Consider the following 25,883-nt stretch of genomic DNA (forward strand, 5'->3'; position numbering starts at 1 on the left):
GCGTGTTACAAGTGCAAGTTTATACTCCTTCCGGAGGTCCGACACTAGTGCTCTATTCCTAGGTCTGTGTTTTAGTGCTTTAAGTAGAGCACCATGGGCAAGTGAACACTTTTTATCGAACCATTTATAGGCCCTCCTTAAGTGTGCCGTATCGCCAGCCTCTAGATCTTTGGAAATCTGCTTGCAGACTTCTACATAAGCAGTCACAACCCCAACTCCTGCTGCAGTATCATCTAAGCAGACAGCCATATTGGCCTCAGTTTTCAATGCAAGGGTCTTAAAAAATGCCTCTGAGATGACCTTATTCCATTTGATGCGTCTCCCCTGATCTGTGGTTAACAGATGCCTAGGCGCCCCACCTCCTAGGTCCTTCTCCTCTATAAAAGTGCCAAAGTCCACTACCAGCAAAACCGGGTTATGGTCGCTAAAAATAGCGGTCACTACATTACAGGCCAAAGTTTTAGCCAAAACCCCAGGGGATAAAAAGATGTAATCAATAACGGTGTTTGCGCCTCTCCCTATAAAGGTTGGTACTCTGGCCTCACCATTACCCAGGCCTGGTTCAAATAAATTCAGGTTAGAGAGAAGGCCCTCAAGGGCCTCTCCTTCCTTACTGTGCTCAAAGTGGGGCACCCCCTCTCCAGGCGACCCTCCATAGTTATCATTATAACAATCCCCCAAGCAGGGATGAATGTTAAAATCTCCCAAGAGGACCAGCTCTGGGACGAAAGAACAATCTTGTTTATAGACTGACAAAAATTGCTCCAGGGTGGTCAAGTACTCATTTTGAGAAGAACCCTCCCTAGAGTTATACAATTTAATAAATAAAAATTTCTGATAATTAGAAATGGTCCATTCAATTATGAGGGAATTCCTTGGGGCAGATTCTAATTTCTTAAAAACCCCTACCAGGTTCAGTGAAAAAAGGACAAGCAAACCCCCTTTAGCTCTTCCCACTAATCCAGAAACTGCAGGGGAAGAGAAGCTAAGATACCCGTCCAATGAAAAGGTGGACGAGGTGTCCCAGGTCTCTTGGAAGGCAAGTATGTCATACTGCTTGATGAACTTCTGCCAAATGGGATCAGTGGCTTTGGATCTAATTCTCGCCACATTCCAGGTAGGAATTTTACATGAGGACCTCTGGGAGCCTAATTCCAGCCTCTCCTCAACTAAAGTGCAAGGTAGTCAATCGTTCGTCTCCATGGAGGCCATGGGAGAGAAAAGATTAGTGAGCCCTATCTCTGCTGGGGGAGAACCACCCTGTTGCACAACACCTAGTAGAGTGGGGTAACCTCTATCTGCCCTACCTGACAACTCTCGTATGGGCCTTTGTTGTAAAACATTGGTGGCTTGATGGTATAGTGGGCGTGGAATAGTACGAGGGGGCCCCTCCCTATGGATCGCCAAAGATTTATTAAAAGGTCTTATTGGCCTATCCGGGGGATACAAAAAGCCCAAGGGGAGAGGTCTGATGCTATCATTTGTCAGGTCTGAGGCATCCCAAAACAGTCTTTGAGCGCTGTCATAATTGTTAAAATTTACCACGAGGCAATCCCCATGGATGCATTTTGGGTGGCGCCCTACCCAGCTCACTCTCCTTGCCATGATAATGGTACTTGTAATATCTGTGCCCCCACTACTAAACTCTGCACAATGTTCCCTAGCCAGTGCCATCACTTCATTGTTTGTTTCACCTGGGCCGGCCCTTGCTGGAGGGATCCCTGTAAAAACGGCCACTAAAGGGGCTGCCTCTGGGGGCAGCTCCAGGCAAATGGCCCTACAAGGAGCCGCGCTGGCTACAAGGTTAGTGCTCTGTGACCCAAGCCTGATGGTCCCTTGCCCCTCCAAAGCATCCCCATTGGCCTGGTTACCTTCCCTAGAAGCTTCTTTAAGGTTATTTACAATTTTGCCCCCGGCTGGCTAACATTTACATTTTGACGATTTTCCAGCTTCTCGTTATGGCTTGGATGTTGTTTTAAAAAGGCATCAATTTTCTCACATTTAGCCAGAAGACCCGCTACACATACATTTAGAGTGTGCACTATATCTTTTGCAATGGCCACCAGTGCGGGTTCAAGTCTTGATGTAAATAAGTCTTCAACAATGTCACAAACATGATCCCTTAGGCTGGCGACTTGGTGGACAGACTTACCCTGTGGATTTCTCTTCTTGGAACCCTCAGAGTGGGTTCTTCATCTGCGCATAATCACAGGTAGGGGGGCTGATTGGGTTGTGACCCTTTTAGGGGGATGTGAGGGTAGACGACTTAAGGGAACAATCAGCGGGGCCACTGAGGACGGAGTATTTGTAATTACAATTGTGGTTCCAAAGGTATGCTTGGGGTGTGATCAGGGGCAAGACCTGGGTCTGAATCTGGGTTAGTGTTACCAGAGTCCAATCCAAGTTCCTTCTCAGCATAGGATATTTCCTTGGTCAGTACACCCACCGCAGAAGTCAGATAAGAAATTATAGATTCAGATTTTCGGGAATCTTAGCGTCTTTACCTTCCTGGTCCGCCCGGCATGGATGTTTTCTCTTCCCCATAACAGATGCTGGAGGGATGGCCCAGCCCTGCCTCTGTCGGCCTCGGACGGCCACAGACGGCCCGCCCTTTGCCCGGGCTTAGCCCGGCGCCGCCCGCGTGTGTCCGAGACGCGGAGGGAGCCTGTTGTGTTTAAGCATGGGCGGATTTTGCGGATTGGCAATCCGCGAACTTGCGTATTTACGGATTCGCAATCCGCGAAGATCCGCGAACTCTAGCGGACTTGCGGATTTTTCCGTTTTTTGTGTTGGCGCGTGTTCGCGCCGATTTTGGGACAAGTTCGCAATTGCGAACTTACTTTTCGGCTTGCAACGGCCGCGACTATGTTGTTTCTACGTCTGGTTTATCATCACAGGTTCACAGCACCCTCTGTTTCACCACTGCCACCCTCTGGGACACCCATGCCACCCTCTAGTACATCCTCACAGGCACCTATTAGGTTTATTTATTACTGTAGATTATGGTGGTTGAAAAAAGCTAGCACACCTGCCCTTCTTCAACTGCCATCAATTAATTTGTGTTTCATTAATGTGTCAGTAATTTTGAAAGTTCCAGTCTGGCTGGCACCTGCTTCCTTCCTTATCTGTAATTTGCTTTTTGTTGCAGTGAAATTTTTTTTTTACAGGACCTTTATGGTGCTATTCTATGAGCCTGCTGTTTGGGTCATAGCAGGGTCATAGAATTGTTGCAAACTCTGGAGGGGCCCATCAGGAAGCACTACCTTGAATGTTACTAATGTTAAGTTTGAACTTTTGCACCTGCTCATTGCTTTCATTTTAGCTAAAATCGTTTTTTTTGCAATTTCGCGCGTTATTTGGGGCGCGAATCCGTGCGAGATCGATTTCGGAAGCCGCGAATACGTGCGAATACAAAATTGTTTTTGTTGCGACGTGTATGTTCGCGTGATCTTGCGCGTGTTCGCGAGGCGCTTCTAGCTATTCGTTTGCCAAGTTACCCTATCGGTCGTACACGGGCGCGGCCATCTTGTTGGCGTGACGTAATTCCGTTTCCGCCCGCTATGTGTAATCTCGCAAAGTGTGCTGCTCGCGAGTACAAGTTCGCGCGTACTCGCAAGGAAAATCTCGCGCGAACTTACCCACGCGGTCGTGAACGGGCGCGGCCATCTTGTTTCTCATTCATTGCTATGGTTCTGGGCATGCTTTCTCTATCCTCTCTCAATCTCTGCCATCCTTTGCTTGTTTGAAGTTTTTTTGATCTAATTTTACTTATTATCTAACCCTCTATTTTTCTAGCTCTATATTTTTGTGTTTTCTGCAGCTTTTAGTTACTTTTAAACTACTTTTTTAAACTCTTTTATTTTCTTCTTCACTATTCTATTTCTTCTTTATCATTTAAGTTTATTTCTGCCCAGACCATGGTAAAGGGAGCCGGGAAGCACCCTGAGAAGGGGAAGGGTCCCGCACCCCGTGCCCGGCTCCCGTGCGGGCGTTTAAGGGGGGAGCAAGTGGTCCCGAGGGAGATCTTTAGCGCGGAGGAAGTGGCGGCACTGATCTTCCATGTCCAGCGCCGCCTCCCCAAGACGATCCTGGGAGGCGGCAAGATCGCGACCGGCTATGGCATCCGGGAGCGCCGCCAGCGGTGGGAGAAGGTGTGCCGGGCCATGTACAAGATCTCTGGGGTCCGGCGCACATATAACCAGGCCACCCACCGCTGGACCGATGTCATGGACCGGGAGCGGGACTTGCTGGACGCGCTCGGCGTAGAGGTCCCCGGGCTTGGTGAGTAGTAGTAGTAGTACATTTACTACTCTGTTTTATCCTGCTCTGTTATTTGCAAATCTTTGTTCTTTACCAAGAGCAATAATGCTGCCGATTACATTGAGGTAAATTATATTTCAAAATCTTCTATGCATTTCATTTTCAGGTGCACTGCTCTCCTTCTCAGTAGCCTTGCTTGCTACTATGCTTCTTTGTTTTGTATGTTGTGTTCAGAAGCATTTCATTGGCCTGAGAAATTATGTATCAGTGTACTGTAAAGAAAAGAACTGCGTAATGCTAGACAGTAAGGGTCATATTTTCAATTACCGGCGCATCCCTGCAAAGTAGCAGGGATGCGGCAGTAATTGTGTGCCATGCCACCACCACCCATTGGCCCAAAACGTCACAGAAGCCTTACGCATCTGTGCCGTAAAGGCAGCGCATTGCTGGAGTTGCGTGCCAACGATGGCGCAGCTCCAGCAATGCTCTGGGGTACCCTATCTCCCCAATGCTGCATCAAGCCGTACGTCGGCTTCAAGCGCGCAGGGTTTGAGTCATGCATCATTGTCATAAAAATGACTGATTGACATCTTGTAGATTTCCCTCAGCCACTTTTAGGATTCGTTCCTGCGCAGGTACGCCCTCCCTTGCGCCGGAACGCCCCCTGATGGCGCAGGGCTTTACAACGTGATGCATCGCCCATATGCCCATATGTGTTTTTTTTTTTAATATATACGCCGCACCAACACCATGGCGAGTCTTTTGTTCTGCCGCTGCGTCAGAAAAGGCACGCAACAATGGAGGAAAATCAGCCGCAACTTCCGCAAGGGACTTATAAATCAGCCCCAACAGACTGAAGTCCAGTGTCCTTCCTTTAGACAGTCACATGGCTATCAGAAGAAATAGTGGCGGTGGTGGCGGGTGGATTGATAGTTTGAGTATTCACTGATCTGCAAGCAGGATGGACTTTGTCTGTCACGTGTTGTGCACTACTGCCTGCAGTGCCAGGCCTAGGCAAACCTCTTTAGTAGTCTGTTTATTGAGTTACATAGGAACTTTCTAAGTCAACGTTCCGCAAATCAGGCAATACGAATAACGTAGTATACCACATGAGATAGATCCCGTGGAATAGTTGTCTATCTATTTGCTATTTTTCCAAAATATGTTGTTATTGTTCTTTTGAAATGTTTGATTTGGTTGAAAAATCTCATCCATGTTTTATGGTTTTTCTTTCTTTCATGTTGTACATCAGCTCCCCCCAAGGGCAAGAGGGCACAGGAGGAGGGTGCTGAGGATGCAGGCCAGGATCGGGCAGGCGAGGGCTCCTTTGCTGGCCCCAGTAAGTTTACATTTTACTAAACAGTACCTATTTTTTCCTAGCGTTCCTCATTCGATTTTTTCTAAATCGTCTTTGATCTTCTTGTAGACTGGATATAAATTCTTATCCTGCCTCGAATATGATGACTCCCTGTGGTATTACTAGACTATTCTTATTAGTCTGTCTGTGTAGCTAACTAAGATTGGACATTTGGCAATTCCATTGGACTCCCATTATATTCAGCAATACCTCTATGCACTGTCTCCTTACTGACTAGATAGTGTGGCAGAGTCATTCAGCTCCCGAAGTCACCGATTATAGATCCCCAATGATCTCTAGATTATCGTACGCAGGACAAGAGAGTAGTACGGAGTCACAGCACAGTCAAGAAGTGTCAGAGGCACTCATGCTTGCAAAAATTCCAAAACCTTTAGCTCATCCACTCTAGTCTAGAGGAACAAAAACCACAGAGTCTATTTAAGTGTAAAAGCTTTATTAAAAGTAAACACATTTATTGAAATCTACTTTGTCATAAAACTATTTAACTGTAAACGGAAAAGTGGTTAGTGCTGACGATTAATTGGACACATTTCTTGTGGTCGAGCCGAACTCTCACCTACTTTGAACTTGATCCTGGTCGTGTTCTTAGGACTCAGGAGTCAAGCTTCTGTCTGTTAGGAGAAAAAGTGGTGCGTGTTAAAAATCAAAAGCAAGCATTCATCAGTTGTGCATAAAAGTGCAGCAAGACAACAGCCTTCCCTGGAAAATGGGACATTTTTACTATGGAGTAGACAGTCACAAATTATTACATTGTATTCTGTTTTTTTAACATTTCTCCTAGACCAAATATTATATAGTAGTGAGTGGTGTATTCTAACTTTCTTAAATGTACTTTGTAGGTGTAACATCTGGTGACGGGGCCAGCGCGGAGGTGGCTGATGTGTTGGACTTGGACTCGGAGGCCTCTGGGGAGGATGCGGCGGTAGAAGAGCTGGTGGCCGTTCCTGTGGGGGATCAAACGGTGGTGGCGGAAACAGGTAAGCTATATATTCCTTACTTATTGAGATTGAAGACTGCATAGTGTGCTTTCTGCACGGGTGTATTACAATTACAAATCAACCAGGTAGTAGCCTCCTCGAAATGTACTTCGACTTAGCTGTGAAGTTTTTGGTGAGAAGAATCCCAATAAGTTCTTAGACGAACGTGATGGATGGGATGAACGAAAAGCGAAAGAAGGGTGTAAGTAAGTGGGACGCAAACTTGTATGATGGCTGGCAAAGAAGAACGATATGTGTTTGCTTGGACCCAGAGGTGGCTGGGAAGGAAAGAATATGGTATGGTGCATGGCTGGGTCAATGATGAAGCAAGGATGGGTGGAAGGACAGCAGCCTGGGTGGGTGAAACAGAAACTGTATGTGTGCGTATACTTTGAATGAATGGATGCCTGGAGCATGGTATTCTCTGACTCTTACATAGCAAATGTGTATCTAGAGAGAGTAGATGGTCGCCAGGTGAAGTAAGTGTTACCTTGAAGAGCATGTACCACCGCACCCGCACGTCCGTCCCAGTGCAGGGAAGGCAAGGAAAAGAAATTGTAAATGTGTCCAATACTACCATGAATAGTAGCAGTACTTTGTATTGCGTTTGCATTCACAGCATATATCTGGTTATTACGGTGGACACTCCGTACCTCTCTTAATAACTTTAGTTTACTTGTAGTACGTCATTCATGTGTGGGTGTATCACTGTGTTCACTCAATATTAAGCAAAGCACCTAAAGTCATCTCATCTGTCATTAAATACGTCCCATGTGAAGTGATAGATAATCAAATTAGTTAGCTTCTTCAGTTTCCTTTTCTAGTACTCATTTGCACTGTAGGGTGAAAGGTAAATTAATTAAGCAGTAGCCCTTGTAACAGAGTATTCTCAGTGCCACCCGTAATAGAAAAGTAATAGCTTCACCACCTGCATGTACTGGACCGGTACAGTAACGCAAGTCTGTCTCCATCATCATGGTGTGCAACTTTTTTTCTCGGGTGCAACTTCACTGTGCTGTGTCCATGTCATTCTGCCGGCTTGCATAAGATAACGTACCCATTTCCCTAAACAAGAGAGAAGAAGAAGAATAAGACTGGTGTACTGTCATAGTCGACTGTAATGGAAGTCCATAGTGGTCGTAGAATTAGTTCATTAAACTACCACTACTGTTAGAGCAAGGATGCAGAAGTGGGAGGGTTACATAGATACTGTCCTCAATAGTTATGTACTGTGCTTTCAATTTGCTACTTGTACTCTGTGACCCAACTTTCGGCTCAATCACTTTGTGTTATTAATAAGGAGCATTGGTTACAGACTATGTCTTTCTTTCTTCATATAGTTGCTCCTTCCAAATCAACAACAAGGAGGGAGCAGGCTAGATTGGCCCGGCAACGGAGGCTGGAGGCCACAGTCGCCGAGTATCGGCGGCTGGTGGCCCTGGAGGAGGAGGAGGACACGCAGTCGAGCGGGGCAACATCTTCGACTGCATCCTCCTCCGTGACTAAACCAGCGGGACCGAGCCGGGCTAAGAAAGCCGACCGCCACCGCCAAGCACCCGAAACACCAGCTGCCCCCCACAGGAGCTGCAAGGAACGCCAACACCGCCTACGAGTCCGCATGTCCAACCTGGAGCAGGAGGTCCTGAGGTATAAGACCTTGGTTAAGGGCCTCCGCTCCGAGCTTGCCACCCTCCGCAAGGAGTATGATGCCCATGCCGCATCATGCACCAGCACCAGCACCCTCCAGTAGTGGAGTGTCCCTTGCCCTTTTTTTATAGACTTTTGGGGGGTGGGATTTGGGAGTTGGGATCGTTTTGGGACGTTTCAGAGACAATCGTTGGGGTTAGGGTGGGTGAGGGAGATTATTTTGTTAGGGATAAATAAATATATTTTTCAACTACTTTATCTGACCATACCTGTTTTTTACTGCTTTTCAGTCTGGTGGGTGGGGGGCGGGGGTGTAACAGTAACTTTGTTTTCCTGAACAGTCGTAGGACTTTAGTAGTACAACCGTCAAACTCTTGTCTACTCCGAAATAATACTCCATTATACTACCTCCCAGCAAACGCTTATCTTACCTGTAATTTGTGTTAGAAATTAGGGCTAGGCCCAGGGCTGGCTCCAGGTGAAATGGGGATTAACGTTGTCATTCCTGGGCGGGTGACATTTCCTCATTGCGGTGTTACTAGTGGTGTGACACAGTGGCAGTTGCATGCCTATGGAAAAAAAGAAAACGAAACCTTGTTTGTACTCCTTACTGTAGCATTACAACGGTTACGGTACGATCGAGAAAATAGCAGGTGACAGTACACTAGAACAGTGCCATAATGTAGCCTAACAAATGGTAAAGTATTGCAAGTATAACTAGTACTTGCGTTGAATTTATTTGACATTGGCTACTACTACTAGAAGATATAGTACTGAAGCTGAGTAAGTCTAGAAGATATCCTCGTATTCCTTCACCAGCCTGTTGCTGCTATCACCTTATCCTCCCCAGCAAGTGTGTGGAATTATTGATGTCATTTTAGTCAGACATCAAGCAAAACAACACAGCCCGGGGGAAGAGGGTTAGGGTTTGTAAAATGGATGGGAATGGGGGTTTCTTTTTGGGTAGGTTTTGTTGAGAGAAGAAAAAAAAAGCAGAGCATGGACAAACAATAATTGAAGATACAGAGTTTACAGACAATCTTTGGTTACAAAGTAAAGGTAAGCACATGCAGTCACACTCATAGAATAAAAGACAACAATGGATACTGTATCTGTATTGCGTATGTTGTTGGAGTTGTCCTGTTGAAATTGGTAAGTAAGTTGCATGCAGCAAACAATTCCTCTTATTGGCGGCACTCCTCCATTCCAGCTGACGCTTCGTCCATCAATGTGGTGGTGACCACTGACAGAAGAGACACCCTGTCCACTGCCTGCCTGGCGGATGTTGACTGAAACCCGGCCTGTAATTATTGAACGGAAAACAGGAAGTGCTATTACAATACCACTGATAAATAAATAAAAGGTATGTACGCTGTGTGGTTCAAAAAGTCACACTTTGATTTCCCTAATAGACAGTACAATATTTTTGAAATTGCGTGCTCTGTCTGAGTCACCTTTTTAAGGATCAATAAGTATGGCCAAAATATTATAGCGGATCTTTCCCCTCAAGGTGGCTGTACTACTGTGTTTTAGAACAAAATTTGACCTTCCCAGCAATGCTCCCACCAAGACCCTTACTAAAGCCAGTCGCAAAAATGTAGAAGAACCCAATCATATCTCCAAAAACGATGCCTAGCAGAAAAATGGTTACAAAACGTACTTTGAAAGTAACAGTAGACCCAAATACAGACCGTGGATTGTATTCAAACCACTTGCCTGCAAGCAAAAGTATCCATAGCCAGCATCGCTCCAACAGTGCTCTACAACAACAGAACCGCGTTGCAATAGAACCCCCCTAAACACATGCAATCCTGCTGCTAGGGCTAACCCTAACGAACCCTAACTTACAAAGTGCCAAAACTGGTGTTTCCTTATGGATTTTGTCCAACTAACTTCTAGCCGGTATTAGACCTTCCCAGGAATGCCCCAGGCAAGACCCGCCAACCCACCCGCAAAAAAACACCCGACACAACACCACCAAACAGCGAAAAAGCTAAATCTCATACTTACAATGTCTCTCGGCCTTCGGTCCAAACGCGGCGCTGTGCAGCTAGGTCGTCATCATCATCATCAATCATCATAACTCCTGTTTTCCACCACGGATTTCCTGAAAAGCAAATGCAATCAAGATTAGACTGTCGCAGCAGTGCTTCGACAGAGACCCCGGCCGCAACCCACCCACGAACAGCAGGGAGCCCCCCAAAACGCTACATTGAGCAAGATGTCTGAAGAAATGGCAAAAAAAAGGCTGTTCCTTATGGATTTTGTCCAAAACACTTGTATCCGGTATTAGACCTTCCCAGGAATGCCCCAGGCAAGACCCGCCGGCGCCAACCCACCCGCAAAAAAACACGCGACACAACACCACCAAACAGCGAAAAAGCTAAATCTCATACTTACAATGTCTCTCGGCCTTCGGTCCAAACGCGGCGCTGTGCAGCTAGGTCGTCATCATCATCAATCATCATAACTCCTGTTTTCCACCACGGATTTCCTGAAAAGCAAATGCAATCAAGATTAGACTGTCGCAGCAGTGCTTCGACAGAGACCCCGGCCGCAACCCACCCACGAACAGCAGGAAGCCCCCCAAAACGCTACATTGAGCAAGATGTCTGAAGAAATGGCAAAAAAAAGGCTGTTCCTTATGGATTTTGTCCAAAACACTTGTATCCGGTATTAGACCTTCCCAGGAATGCCCCAGGCAAGACCCGCCGGCGCCAACCCACCCGCAAAAAAACACCCGACAACACCCCCAAACAGCGAAAAAGCTAAATCTCATACTTACAATATCTCTCGGCCTTCGGTCCAAAGTAACGCGCTGTGCAGCTAGGTCATCATCAATCATCATAACTCCTGTTTTCCACCACGGATTTCCTGAAAAGCAAATGCAATCAAGATTAGACTGTCGCAGCAGTGCTTCGACAGACACCAAAAATTACACACAAACCCCCGGAACCCCGCCAAAGAGCACCTCAAAGGCAAGCAAGTCAGCAAAAACGGCAAGAAATTTCCACCTCATATTTGGTCCAAAACACTTTTGTCCATTATTAGAGCTTCACAGCAATGGGCCCAAAACCGTCAACTCACCCGCAAAGAAGTACAACACCCCCACAAGTGCTGAGTCTTTCTTCATTGTGCGTAATCCAGCACTCTGCTTGGAGGGAAATCGCAGTCTGGAGGAGGAGGATAGAGGAGCATGTTCTTCAGAACTTGTGAACCTGAGGAATGTAGACTGCGGCACCTTCAAATCAATAAGCAAACAAGTGAAGACAGTTCTGATGATGGTCTTGTTTTTGGGATTAGGTGATTAAAGTTTGAATTAAATTAACTGTGCAAAACAAAGAAAGAGAGACACAAAGCACACAGGAATAAAAGTGAATAAGGACGAAAAAGAAAGTTCTTGATTGATTGTCTCATTTTCAGGGCTCGGTGTCAGGGAATAAGAACAAGATTTCGTCATCATACTCTGCGAATTCAGGCTGGATGAGGTCAGTGGCACCGAACAGAGAAAAAATCCCCTCATCTACGTTGCTGTCCTCATCGTCTTCATGTGGCGTGCTTTCTCGCACTTTGTAATCTGGTGGTATGAGGTGCTGATTCATCTTGATCATTGTCAGCCGCTCCACATTTTTGGGCGATAGGCGGCTCCGTTTGGCAGTTACAATGCCACCAGCAGCACTGAAAACACGTTCAGAAGACACACTTGCGAGTGGGCAAGACAAATAGTTTATAGCCAGGTTGTAGAGCTGTGGCCACAATTGTTTTTTGCCATGCCAATACTGCAATGGCTCCTCATTAAGAAAGACCACTGTTGAGTCATTCAGATAGTCCTGCACCATCGACTCAAGGTCATCAACTGTTCCTCCACTTTGCTTACTTTTTGCTGTGCCTGTGACATTTTTTAGAGAACCATACCCCATCAAACTTAGCCAATCCTCCTCCCCAGCCACTGTTAGTGTTGTCATTGTGTGTGGTGCAGATGATCCAGTTGCCGGTGTCTTTAACGGCTGAGAGGTCACTTGTGCCCCAGCCACAGGTGCAGAAGTGGATTCTTGTGACTGCGGATGGCCTGCTGATGCTGATGCTGATGTACTGGCTTCTCCTTCAATAACCTGCCGTTCTTTTTCAAACCTCTTGGCTGACCAGGCTAACCAATGTTTGTACTTTTGAACATCTGCATCAGCGAAAGGAAAGAATGCGTTGTCTGCCAGCGCCTTTTTGTAGCGTGGATCCAGAATAGTAGCACAAATGTAATGCTGATCTGAGTTGATGTTTTTAAGACGTTCATCACCACGTAGGCGATGTAATAATTTCTCAGACAAAATGAAATGGTTTTTTTTTTTTTCATCTTTTTCAAACTCAGAAGAAACCGCCATCAGTTGGTGCTCCAGTATGCACAACAATGGGATAGCTTTTCCCAAATTACAGTCCTCTTGGCTGACTGCACGCGTGAAGAACTCAAAAGGACGAAGCATGTCTGTCAGGCTTTTAACTATGGCCCATTGCGCCTTACTCATCCGCAGGTCCTCCTTCTGAGATGTAGCCTCTGTCAAGAAATAGTGATCGAGTACCGTATACTGCTCATGCAGACGCTCAAGCATGTAGAAGGTTGAGTTCCAACGTGTTGCCACCTCCTGGATGAGTGCTTTCACTGGCATTCCACGTTGAAGTAGCAGTCTCCGCAGATGCTTCCGGGCCTTAAAAGAATGGCTGAAATGGTTGCACATTTTGCGGCAGGTGGCCATTACCTCGAACGCTGGACTCTCTTTATCACTCAAGAATTTTTGAACTACCAGGTTGATACAGTGCGCCAAACACGGCACTCTAACATGGTGACCCTGTGACATGGCCTTAACTACATTGGCGCCATTATCCGTGGAAACATAACCAATCTTGCGTTTTAGGGGGGATAGCATTGACAACACCTTTTTGTCAAACTCTTCCAAAAGGTTTTCTGCTGTGTGACTTTTCTCCAAGGCAAACATGGCTAGTGTTGCATGTTTCCGAGCAGCTTTGAAAACTTGGTCCGGGTCAACACCTGCGTTTAGCTTTGCTATAACACCTGAAAAAGAGACCCAGTGTGCAGTGATGCACATGTAATCATCGCCTGGGCCACTGGTCCACATGTCTGTTGTCAGATGTATTGTGTGAACAGCACTCTTCTGCAAAGCTGCCCCAATCGCCTGCAGCACATCTTCATGTAGTGCTGGAACCGCAACTCTGGCAAAATAGAACCGGCTCGGAACCTTCCATTTAGGGCAGAGCGTTGCAACTAATTCAAGAAAACCTACCGCTTCTACAAAAGAAAAAGGTAGAAGGTCCACAGCTAGCATTTTAGCCAGCTTAGTGTTATACAGACCCGTCAGTGGGTGGTTGCGTTCATATGGCACGTCTGAAGTAAGCATTGTTCTAATGTTGGCCTGGACCAAGCATTTACGGGCTGATAATGACTTCGTTGACCCAATTTTGCTCGCTGGTGAACTTTTGTGCGTTGGTGTCTCACTCGCTCCAACACTCTTAGTGTGCCTCACATTGGGTGTGCTGCTGAGAGGGGTACTGGGTGTAAGGGAAGTGTTTGACACGTCTTCTTCCTGCTCGTCAACATCAGATGAAACATCAACGTTTCCTTGATTTTGGCCTTTCTTGATCGCAGCTAGGTGCGCAAACCATTGGACACCGTGCTTTCTGTCAAGATGACCACTCTGGCCGCCGGTACCATAGTTGCTACCTGGCTTACCACGACTAACTGCAAGCTTACAAAGGGTACAAATGGCAAACCTTGGATTTTTGGGACAAACAGTAAAGAAGTCCCAAACTGGGGACTTGAAGTGTCTGTGGGACCTGGAGGAGGCGGCGATACTGGTGGTGGTGGTGGTCATGAAGCTAATGCCAGATGAAGTGGAGGATCTGGATTGGCCAACTTTTGTACGTTTTCCACTTTCACCGCCACTAATTAAGGTCGAGGTTGACGCAGGTCTCTTCTTGCCAGAAAGAAATATGGAAGCGGGACGAGTTGGTGTACTACTTAACTCCAATGATTGTGGTGTTTCCACTGCCTCCTCATCGACAACATCATCATCATCATCATCACGCGCAGCAGCTCTTCGGGCTAGGGTCAAAATGTCTGTTTGCTGCATGCCCGCTGGGGCTGCAGTGACCTTTATGATGACTGGGTCGTCGTTGGCAGAGTCTTCATCAGCAGCAGTATCCGCCACTTCTTGTTGAGCCTCATCACACTCCATAAGTCTGAGACTTTGGACGAGCTTCCTTTTACGCTTAAGTACCTTTGTTGGATCATGGTGTGCCTCACTCTCAGACGGCTGTGGTGCTGGTTCCCAAGTTTGATCCGTATCATCAGAAGGAGGTGTGCTTGAAGAGGATGTAGACACCACCCTTGATCTCTTCCTTGCTAGGGTTGTGGAAGACAATGAAGGATCATCAGGAGGAGTGGCTTCCTCAAATGATACCTCGCCTTGATTGTCGATTTCCTGATGTGCCCCTACTTCGGGAGGAACAACTATTGTGGGCACTTGTTGTGACCCTCCATGCACCTCTGCATGCGCATCTCCTTGCGCTGCCTCTCCTTCCACATGTACTTGGGCTTGTACTTGCACATGTGATTGTTGTTGCCGCTGTGGTTGTTCAACACTCGTCAGATGAGCTACAACAACCTGTGTTGATTGAGGGACATTGCTGCTGCTTTCTTGCGATGAGCCAACATCACTGGTCGATGGTGATTGAAGAAGTATACTGGCTGCCTCTGCAGCACTCAAGGGCTTGGACTTAAGTTGGCGTGGTGGTGGTGGTGGCACTGAGCCCAATGGAGCGGGGGTGCTGCTGCCAGCTTGGTCCCCAGCAGATCCCGCTGCAGCTGCTGCAGGCATACTTTTTTTTTTACTCACAAAAAAAGGGGCGGGCGGCACACCAGTGTCCTTGGTAACTTGCTTCTTCTGCTCCTTACTGGCACCTTTCTTGCTAGAGGAGCTACGGGTTACTTTTTTTGGGGCCATCGTCTTCAGAGCAGGTCAGCAGGCAGCAGTTGCACGAGTTGCAGAGGGTTCTGTGTCCAGACGTGACGTCGCGTGACGTTATGCTGCACACACCGCTGCAGGACTTCTTCCTGGCACTGGTGGTTCTATTGAGTCTTCTTGTGCACCTAAAAGCAATGGAAGACAGAGGAACATCAGTTCAGTTATACACCCCAAAAAATCGACAAAACACAGAAAAATGAGCACAATCCCATGCCATCCATGATGTTTACATTGAAGACACCCCACAGAAAGACTAGGGACATGCAAGTATGCAACACTCACTACCCCTGGGCATAAGGGATGAAAAGTAGGCAAAATAAGTGCAGGCCTCAGACACTGCCTCTCCTCAAAATGGCCCCCTTACACCCCAAGCACATGTTGCCTGTACCAGCCAGCACTCAAGATGGCCACCACCACCACCCACATGGCCAGTCCACATCAACAGTACACCCCCAAAAAACAGAAAAACAGCCAGAAATCACCACAATCCAATGCCATCCATGATGTTTACATCAAAGAGAGTGAGACAACACCACAGGCACACTCAGTCCATGCACCACCACCACCCCTGGGCAAGCAAAAGGCCACACCAGCAGCCCCCCAAAAACGACAAAAAACAATAAAATAAGCACAATCCCAGCCCATCCATGGCCTCAATTATGTTTAAATTCAAGAAGACACCCCACAGAAAGACTAGGCCCATGCAACACTCACCACCCCTGGGCAAAGGGCCACACCAGCAGGCCCAAAAAAACGACAAAAAACAATAAAATCTGCACAATCCCAGCCCATCCATGGCCTCAATGGTGTTTAAATTCAAGAAGACACCCCACAGAAAGACTAGGCCCATGCAACACTCACCACCCCTGGGCAAAGGGCCACACCAGCAGGCCCAAAAAAACGACAAAAACCAATAAAATCTGCACATTCCCAGTCCATCCATGACCTCAATGGTGTTTAAATTCAAGAAGACACCCCTCAGAAACACTAGGCCCATGCAACACTCACTACCCCTGGGCATAAGGGATGAAAAGTAGGCAAAATAAGTGCAGGCCTCAGACACTGCCTCTCCTCAAAATGGCCCCCTTACACCCCAAGCACATGTTGCCTGTACCAGCCAGCACTCAAGATGGCCACCACCACCACCCACATGGCCAGTCCACATCAACAGTACACCCCCAAAAAACAGAAAAACTGCCAGAAATCACCACAATCCAATGCCATCCATGATGTTTACATCAAAAAGAGTGAGACAACACCACAGGCACACTCAGTCCATGCACCACCACCACCCCTGGGCAAGCAAAAGGCCACACCACCAGCCCCCCAAAAACGACAAAAAACAATAAAATAAGCACAATCCCAGCCCATCCATGGCCTCAATTATGTTTAAATTCAAGAAGACACCCCACAGAAAGACTAGGCCCATGCAACACTCACCACCCCTGGGCAAAGGGCCACACCAGCAGGCCCAAAAAAACGACAAAAAACAATAAAATCTGCACAATCCCAGCCCATCCATGGCCTCAATGGTGTTTAAATTCAAGAAGACACCCCACAGAAAGACTAGGCCCATGCAACACTCACCACCCCTGGGCAAAGGGCCACACCAGCAGGCCCAAAAAAACGACAAAAAACAATAAAATCTGCACAATCCCAGCCCATCCATGGCCTCAATGGTGTTTAAATTCAAGAAGACACCCCTCAGAAACACTAGGCCCATGCAACACTCACTACCCCTGGGCATAAGGGATGAAAAGTAGGCAAAATAAGTGCAGGCCTCAGACACTGCCTCTCCTCAAAATGGCCCCCTTACACCCCAAGCACATGTTGCCTGTACCAGCCAGCACTCAAGATGGCCACCACCACCACCCACATGGCCAGTCCACATCAACAGTACACCCCCAAAAAACAGAAAAACAGCCAGAAATCACCACAATCCAATGCCATCCATGATGTTTACATCAAAGAGAGTGAGACAACACCACAGGCACACTCAGTCCATGCACCACCACCACCCCTGGGCAAGCAAAAGGCCACACCAGCAGCCCCCCAAAAACGACAAAAAACAATAAAATAAGCACAATCCCAGCCCATCCATGGCCTCAATTATGTTTAAATTCAAGAAGACACCCCACAGAAAGACTAGGCCCATGCAACACTCACCACCCCTGGGCAAAGGGCCACACCAGCAGGCCCAAAAAAACGACAAAAAACAATAAAATCTGCACAATCCCAGCCCATCCATGGCCTCAATGGTGTTTAAATTCAAGAAGACACCCCACAGAAAGACTAGGCCCATGCAACACTCACCACCCCTGGGCAAAGGGCCACACCAGCAGGCCCAAAAAAACGACAAAAAACAATAAAATCTGCACAATCCCAGCCCATCCATGGCCTCAATGGTGTTTAAATTCAAGAAGACACCCCTCAGAAACACTAGGCCCATGCAACACTCACTACCCCTGGGCATAAGGGATGAAAAGTAGGCAAAATAAGTGCAGGCCTCAGACACTGCCTCTCCTCAAAATGGCCCCCTTACACCCCAAGCACATGTTGCCTGTACCAGCCAGCACTCAAGATGGCCACCACCACCACCCACATGGCCAGACCACATCAACAGTACACCCCCAAAAAACAGAAAAACAGCCAGAAATCACCACAATCCAATGCCATCCATGATGTTTACATCAAAGAGAGTGAGACAACACCACAGGCACACTCAGTCCATGCACCACCACCACCCCTGGGCAAGCAAAAGGCCACACCAGCAGCCCCCCAAAAACGACAAAAAACAATAAAATAAGCACAATCCCAGCCCATCCATGGCCTAAATTATGTTTAAATTCAAGAAGACACCCCACAGAAAGACTAGGCACATGCAACACTCACCACCCCTGGGCAAAGGGCCACACCAGCAGGCCCAAAAAAACGACAAAAAACAATAAAATCTGCACAATCCCAGCCCATCCATGGCCTCAATGGTGTTTAAATTCAACAAAACAGTTGTATCATGCACCCATAACCAACCCTGGTCCTACTGGATACTGTGGCTACCCACAATATAATTTATTTAATTTTCTGAAAAAGTTCCAAAATTGTACTTGCAGCAACTGTAATGCCCCAAACAAACTTACTTGTGAAAGTTGATTTCTAATCCAAAAGTGATCCAAAGACAGTCAAAAAGGCCTCAAATCCAAATATCCAGCAGCACCCACAAAAAGTAATCCTTCCAGCTCCAGATCCAAATGAAAGTGACCAGGAGATGGACAAAGCACTGGGAGGAGCCTGCTGGACAGGAACAGGAAGTTGGAGACTGTGGGGCACTTCCTTCCTCCCCCCCCCCCCAAAATGGACTCCTTGCAAAAAAAAAGGCCATGCAAATGTCAACCTGAGGAGTGATTCTGATAAAAATCATAATTTTCTGAAGGTTTATCCTGTTTGCTGGTGATTTTCTTGTGCGAAATTGCAAAATCTCTATTTCGCAAGTGCGAGATTGTTCCTTTCCGCCGCAACTACGTGTTCGCAATTGCGAACTCTCGCGAGGTGTGCTGTGCAAGGTGGCAAGCCGCGAGTACGTATTCGCGGGCGACAAACTCCCGCGGGAACACGCAGCATGATCTAAAATGGCGCGTCACTCGCAAAGAAAAACAACTCGGCAAACGCTAAAATGACGGAAAGTGAACGCCGTGCACCACGCCGCGCGCCGCAACCAAGCAAAAAATCCGCCGCGAGCGGATTCACGGATTTTCGACAAATTCGCGAGCGTTCGCGGATTGCGGATTTGCCGAAAATCCGAAAAATCCGCGAGCGGAGCGGATTTTACGCCCATGCTTAGTTGTGTTTAAGCGCCTCCAGGCGCCAAAGTAACAGGAAGTGGGCGAGGATGCCGCTGAGCGTCCTGGGACCTGTAGTGCTCCTGGTCCCTGGCCGCGAGCTTGAAGCGGCAGTGAGGCGGCAGGAAAGTGCCCAGCATCTTAGTCCCTGCAGCAGCGGTCAGGTAATGGCCTGTTGCGCGGTTGTTTGCCCCTCCATTCAGCGTTTCAGGCTGTAGTCGTGTTCAAAGCCCCTATGGGAATTAACACAGTAAACACACTTTTTTTAACCCCTCCCTTTTTCTCAGTCCCTGCTTGATAGATCACCCCCAAACTTTTCATGCACAACAAGAAGACTCACTATGACACTTTTGTTGGAACATTTTGTGAAGATTCGTGAAATGGGCAAAGCTAAAAGCAAGTCAAAAAAACGCATTTTCTATGGAAACATAGTCCTAACTATAACTACCTACAGGTGAGCGGCAGTAGATAATATATATCTCCAGCCACACTTTTCTTCCTCCAAAAGTAAGCCGCACTTCATTGCCATACCCTACAGAAGCAGGCACAATACGGTCAAACTGCTCATTATTGCTTTATTTCTTTTTCAGAGAAACACCCGGCACAGGATGCCAACGTGTTTCAGCTTACGCCTTCAACTGGGCAACCCTGTTTCCCACCATTCCCACCAGCCCTTACCATTTTGCACTTCCTGTTAAAATAACAACTAGTCCGCAGTGAGCATGCATTCTGAACTCGGTATGGCAGCATTGTTGGTACATGCATGTAAGATATATACATCATTCATAATGTCAATTCTATTTGGTACTGCCACATTACTGATTTCAATTTGATTCTATGGTGCAAATGGTCTAAAAAAGACAGAAACAAATTCTCAATAAATCTACCCATGTATATACATCTTGTTGTCGTGATTTATTTTAAATGCAAATTTTCTTCAATTATTATAAATAGGCAAAATAAATATCGTACACATTCAATAGTCATCATTGCGGGCTAAGGTGCTACAGTGCATGAAATAAAACAATCCAAGTATAAAATCATTTTAACGGAAATAGTGCAAAAAGATATTAAAGTGCAGTTGATCAGATAGCTACCTGTTATCTCATGGTCAGAGATGCAGGCATCATAATGGTCATGTCTGCTTAGTGCATCACTTAAGCATGCATAACTAAACACACTTTAATGGAATCACCAATCAATGATCTCTCATTGTATAAAGTGCTGTTGTACATTAAAGTGCAAATGCATTCATCACCTAGAAGCACCAATCAATGATATCTATTTCTAACAGTAAAGTGCCACTGCATAATAAAGTGCCAATGCACTCATCTCCAAGATCAATCATATTAACAACCAAATTTTGGTCACCATGTAGTTGACAACGTCGAAGGCCACTGCCTATTAAGGTGCAAATGAACTTGTCTCCAAGATCAGCAATATTGATAGCCATAGTTAGCTTGCCATGTTATGAGAGATGTAAAGTGCTAAGGAAAGATCAAAACATCCACAAATAAAGTGCAAGTGATTATGTGCAATTAACTTGAGCTATGTGTGGACACACATGAATAGAAACAAAGATGTCCACATAGAAACCACATTAAAAATTAAAAACGTAATATTTCAAAGAACCACCAACACCAGATAAAAACATGATTGAGTGGGTGACAGCACTTTAACTCCAGAGTAACTCAAATAATCATTGGTATTATATCAAAATATTGTAAAGGGCTCAATACTGCACAACCTCTGTAAAATCATGAATTCATGAAGCTCTGTACATAAAGTCCAGAAATCCCTACATATGTACATGTAATTCTGCATCCAAATTATGCCCACATGGTCTTTCAGTTCCTGGTAGAATGATAATCTTGGATTCAGGACTCTCTGTTGCCTTTTCGGGGGGTGCTTTAATATGTCGTATGCCATAATATTGCAGGCTATTCAGATTTCCTTGATGCACCTCCCAAAAATGTTTGGCCATTGGATACATTCTATCTTGATGGCCCTTATGTGCTGTAGAATCTAAATCTTGACCTTATTCACTGTGCTCCCAACATAACACATTTTGCAACTACTTTTAAGGATGTTAACAACAACGTTAGTTTCACATGTAATTCTTTCCTTAATCTTACACATTCTTCCTTCAAAAGTATCATAAGTGATGCGATTGACTCCAAATTTACAGGCTTTACAACTAATGCACTTTTTGAAACCCAGGTTCCTGTTAGTTACCCAATCTGTTTCATCAGTTTGTAAGAACATAGATTTCTGTAAAATGTCTCCAAGCGACAGAGCCTTATGTGATGTTGGGATGCTGGCCAATTATATCTTTAAGGTGATCATCATGTTGTAATACATGCCAATTGCACATTAAAAGGGAGCAAATTGAACAATGTTCAGTATTATATTCCATAACAAAATCTTGTGGTATTCTCCTTATTGATGTGATCATGTACCAGAGCCCTTTGTTTTTTTTTTATTTCTGATTAAAAAGCAAAGCATCTCTGCTTTTTGCCAGTACTCTTTGTTGGGCTTCTCTGAGTACTAAATCAGGATATCCTCTCCCTAAAAACCTTTAAATCATAGCTCTGGCTTCAATTTCAAATAGGGCATCAGTGCAGAAGATTTTACGTACTCTAAATAACTGGCTGTAAGGTATGCTCCACCTCAATGATGATGGATGACTACTATTTCCTTGTAGAATGGAGTTGCAGGATGTTTTTTTTAACGAAAAATTGTAATTTGAATAGATTCATAAGACACCTGTAGTTTGACATCTAAAAAATTCATTCTCTTGTGTACTCCATTTGTCTGTCCATTGTATATTGAATGGATTGTTGTTAAGCACATTAATATATTCTTGTAAAGGTGCCTCATCTCTGTCCCGTGGAATAAATACATCATCGATGAAGCGCACCCAAAGCACAATGTTATTCATATATTCAATGTTACAATAAGCCCATGCCATCTCTTTCTTCCACCAAACAATATAGATGTTGGCATACATAGGTGCAAAAGATACCCCCAATGCGGTACCGTTTCTGAAGATAAATCTTCTTAGCAAAAAGAAAGATGTTATGGGTAAGGCAAACAGACAGCATGGTTAGTAGCATGGTGTTGTGTTAAGCATATGCCAGTGGTCTGGATCTCATAAAGTATCGGCAAGCCTCAAAGACAAATTTATGATGGACCTATATAGTGAGCTAACATCCATTGTCACCATAATGTAGCTGTTACAACATGGTATATTATTGATCTTACACTTAAAATCATTGATATCCTGTATATAGGATGAAAGGCTTGTAACATAATGGTGTAGAAAAAGATCTAAAAATGTTCAGGTGTTCCCAAGCAATGAGCCCATCATGCTTACAATGGGTCTCCCCTGGGGGTTGTAGATATCTTTGTGTATTTTAGGGAGACAATAGATCACTGGTATCCTCAGGTGATCAACTCTTTAGATATGTATACTCATCCAGGGAAAGTAGGTCTTGATCCAACCAAACATAATGTGATATTGACTTTGATATTCCTTAATTGGATTGATTCTCAACTCTTGGTAGTGATCTTTAACTTTCAGTTGTCTGTTCATCTCCCATACATATTGGCTTTTGTTCATGATTACATTTCTACCTTTGTCTGAAGGTTTTAGGATAATCAGGTTGTTGTCTTTGAGTGCATTTAGTTCACACCAATCATTAGCGGTAAAGTTATTGCTATTTTTGTGGCATGCAGTTCTTCTCAGCTTGTTGATGTTACCAACTACAAGTTTGTGAAACACATCAATAAGATTTCCACTGGGTAATTGAGGTGTAAATCTGCTGCCTGATTTTAAAGCACTGTCAACGGTGTAATCCGTGGAAAATCTAATGCACTCAAGTTGGGAAATCTCAGTCTCCTCTTGGCTTTGTGAGGAACTGCCAATTGATTCCACCTCATCCATATTGCTGATGAGCAATAACTCAGGGATATCACCAATGGAGAACCGTATGGTGGTTGTGTTAGAGCTGCTGTCACTTATGTTACTTTTGGGGCTCTGCATGGCATAGTATTTCCGTAGTTTAAATTTCCTTACAAATTTGTAAGTTTCAATCCTGAGGTTAACAAAATCTGGTCCTGTCTAGGGACAAAAGCTCAAGCCATAATTCAATATCTTTTCTTGACCAGCAGTCAAAGACACATCTGATGTATTAGTTACATAGGTGTTGCTAATGGGATCAGGTCGGTCAGGGTGTGCTATTTCTTGGTCTTTTTCGTATAGTTGCCTTTTCCTTTTGCCTCTTCTTCTTTTACATTTCCTCACCCCCTTCCTCTTCCTCTGCTACACTGGGGTGTGACCATTCCCAGTAGCCTTTCCTCATAAAAATTCAACACCTCTCTTGGTGTTTTACCTGCTGATGATCCAAGCTCGGAACTGACTATATAACTGATTATGTATTACCTACTGGTGCTCGCTAGTAGGTAGTGATATGTCTCTATCATACTCCTCTAACACACCCATGGGGTCAGAGTATCTCAACCCTGACCCCTTTAATAATTTTCTAGAAACATTTTAAGACCCTGGGACCATTCACCAATACTTAAAATGGTGGCTTCAACCTCCCAGTCAGGATGTGGGCAGCCAATCAGAGCATTGCTGGTGGCACATGAGGTCACGGATCCTCTGCGTTCGTTAGATATACAATTTTCTTTTTCCTGGAATTCCTCTGCAAGTATTGAAGGGATTTACACCAAATTGCAAAACTGACTCTTTCTGGACCAAGAGCTACCTCTCTGCCAAATTTGGAGAAATTCCGCCCAGTAGTTTGGTTTATAGTTGTGTTCAAAATCCCTATGAGAAATTGCATCCGAAAAGCAAATTGTTTGACCCCCACTTTTTGAAAAATTTCCTGAAGATCCGTCAAACGGTGCCAAAGTTACAAGCAAGTTAAAAAATGCTTTTCCTTATGGAAACTAATGTTTGCTGCTCCCTCTGCCCAAAAGCAATGCCAGCTCCCGCATGTCATGAGTCATGTAATATGTGACGTCATCAGCAGTGCATTGTGAGAGCAAGAGTTATACTGAATTTCAAAGGTTTTGTATGCGTGAAATGCCAGCCTAACTATAACGTTCTTGTAACCTGAGTTTTTTCTGTGAATATATATATATATCTCCAACTTCCTTTATGCTCTCTTTTCCTCAGCGGTGCGATTATCCCAGCTGGCAGGGCGTTGCCGGAAATATCCTTCAAACTCTGGCTGGCAGGCACAGAACAAAGGGAGAGCACTTTCAAGCAAGTTCCATTTACTTTTTATTAACATGTGAGTATAAATCTGTGACCCAGCGTGTTTTGGTCTACCTTCAGACTTTGACCACCGGTTGTCTGCCACAATCACCCACAGTACTTTATTTCCTGTCACAAACACATTTGCTCATTTCCTGTTGCTGCAAAGTATTCTGGTTATGGTAGTCCACTTCGATTAAAAACTCATATGAGCAAAAGTGCAAATTGTGCTAATGTGCAAACCAAGCAATATTAAAGTGTCTTTGTTGTGAATTGTGCAAATTTAATTTGAAACTGCAAAATTTCTAAAAATTGTTAGGAATAAATGTAAATTGATTCAAAACATTAATGTTATAATATTCAATTCAATTTTGATTTGCAGTTTGATATGGCATAAAAAGTTACAAATTGATTGCGTTGTTAATCAGTGCTTATTCATTTGTGCCCTCTAGTGGGCAGACTTCATCAATCTAAATTCGTCATATGTTGGTGCGAATTAGCCGATTTTGTTGTTGTTCAATACCCACATTCGTCACACCCATTTAGAAGCCTCCACTTTTTACATTTCCTTATTATCTTTTTCCTATCTTTTATAACTTTTGATATACATGTGTTTCCCCCAGTGGGTTTTAAAATGATACCATCATAGTCCCATAATGCTCTGATTGTTTTATTGCTATATGTTCTATAACATTGATCCTTGCCATCAAACTGCTCAAACTTTGTTGATTTTTCTATTATTCGCAGATTATTAGATATTCAGACGTATCCTTACAAAAGTTCCACTAACCTTTGAGATGCACATAACGTTCTTCATTTTGATTCAGACCCAAGGGATTTAAAGTTCTTAATGATAAAATATGCTTTGATTCCTTTTGTCATAGTAATTTCTCTTGATCACCCCCTCTCTCCAATGTAGGGATTTGTTCAATTGCATAATATTTCAGTTCTTCCCAATTGATTTCATGTTGTTCCTCCATATGTTTTGCCACTGCATTGCTGCTATCTTTATTGTTTATTGCTCTGATGTGTTCAAGAATTCTTTTTTTTCAATTGACATGTAGTGCTCCCCACATATTTCTCCCTGCACGGGCATTCAATATCATAGATGACAAATTTGTTTTTACAATTTATGTGTTGTTTAATTTTCCACATCAAACCATTAGCCATCCTTACTTGTTTTTATTCATAGCTATTTTGCAAGCTTTGCAATTGTTGCAGCTCCAAAAACCTTCTGTGTGTCAACTTGTCACTTAGATTTGGTTCTCTTGTATATGTAATTCGGGGATGACTTCCCAATATTTTAGCAGCTGTAGAATCCAATTGTAATATTACCCAATGTTTCCGCAGGATTTTCTGAAGTCATTTTGATTCAGCAGAAAATGTTATTATGAGCCTGATGATGTTTGCTGACTCTTTCTTTTCAGTATTGTACAAAATCTCGGACCGTTTTATTGCTTTCACTTTTTCAAGACTGTTTTTGATTGC

This window comes from Lissotriton helveticus, chromosome 10 (genome assembly GCF_964261635.1).
Source record: "Lissotriton helveticus chromosome 10, aLisHel1.1, whole genome shotgun sequence".
NCBI lineage: Eukaryota > Metazoa > Chordata > Amphibia > Caudata > Salamandridae > Lissotriton > Lissotriton helveticus.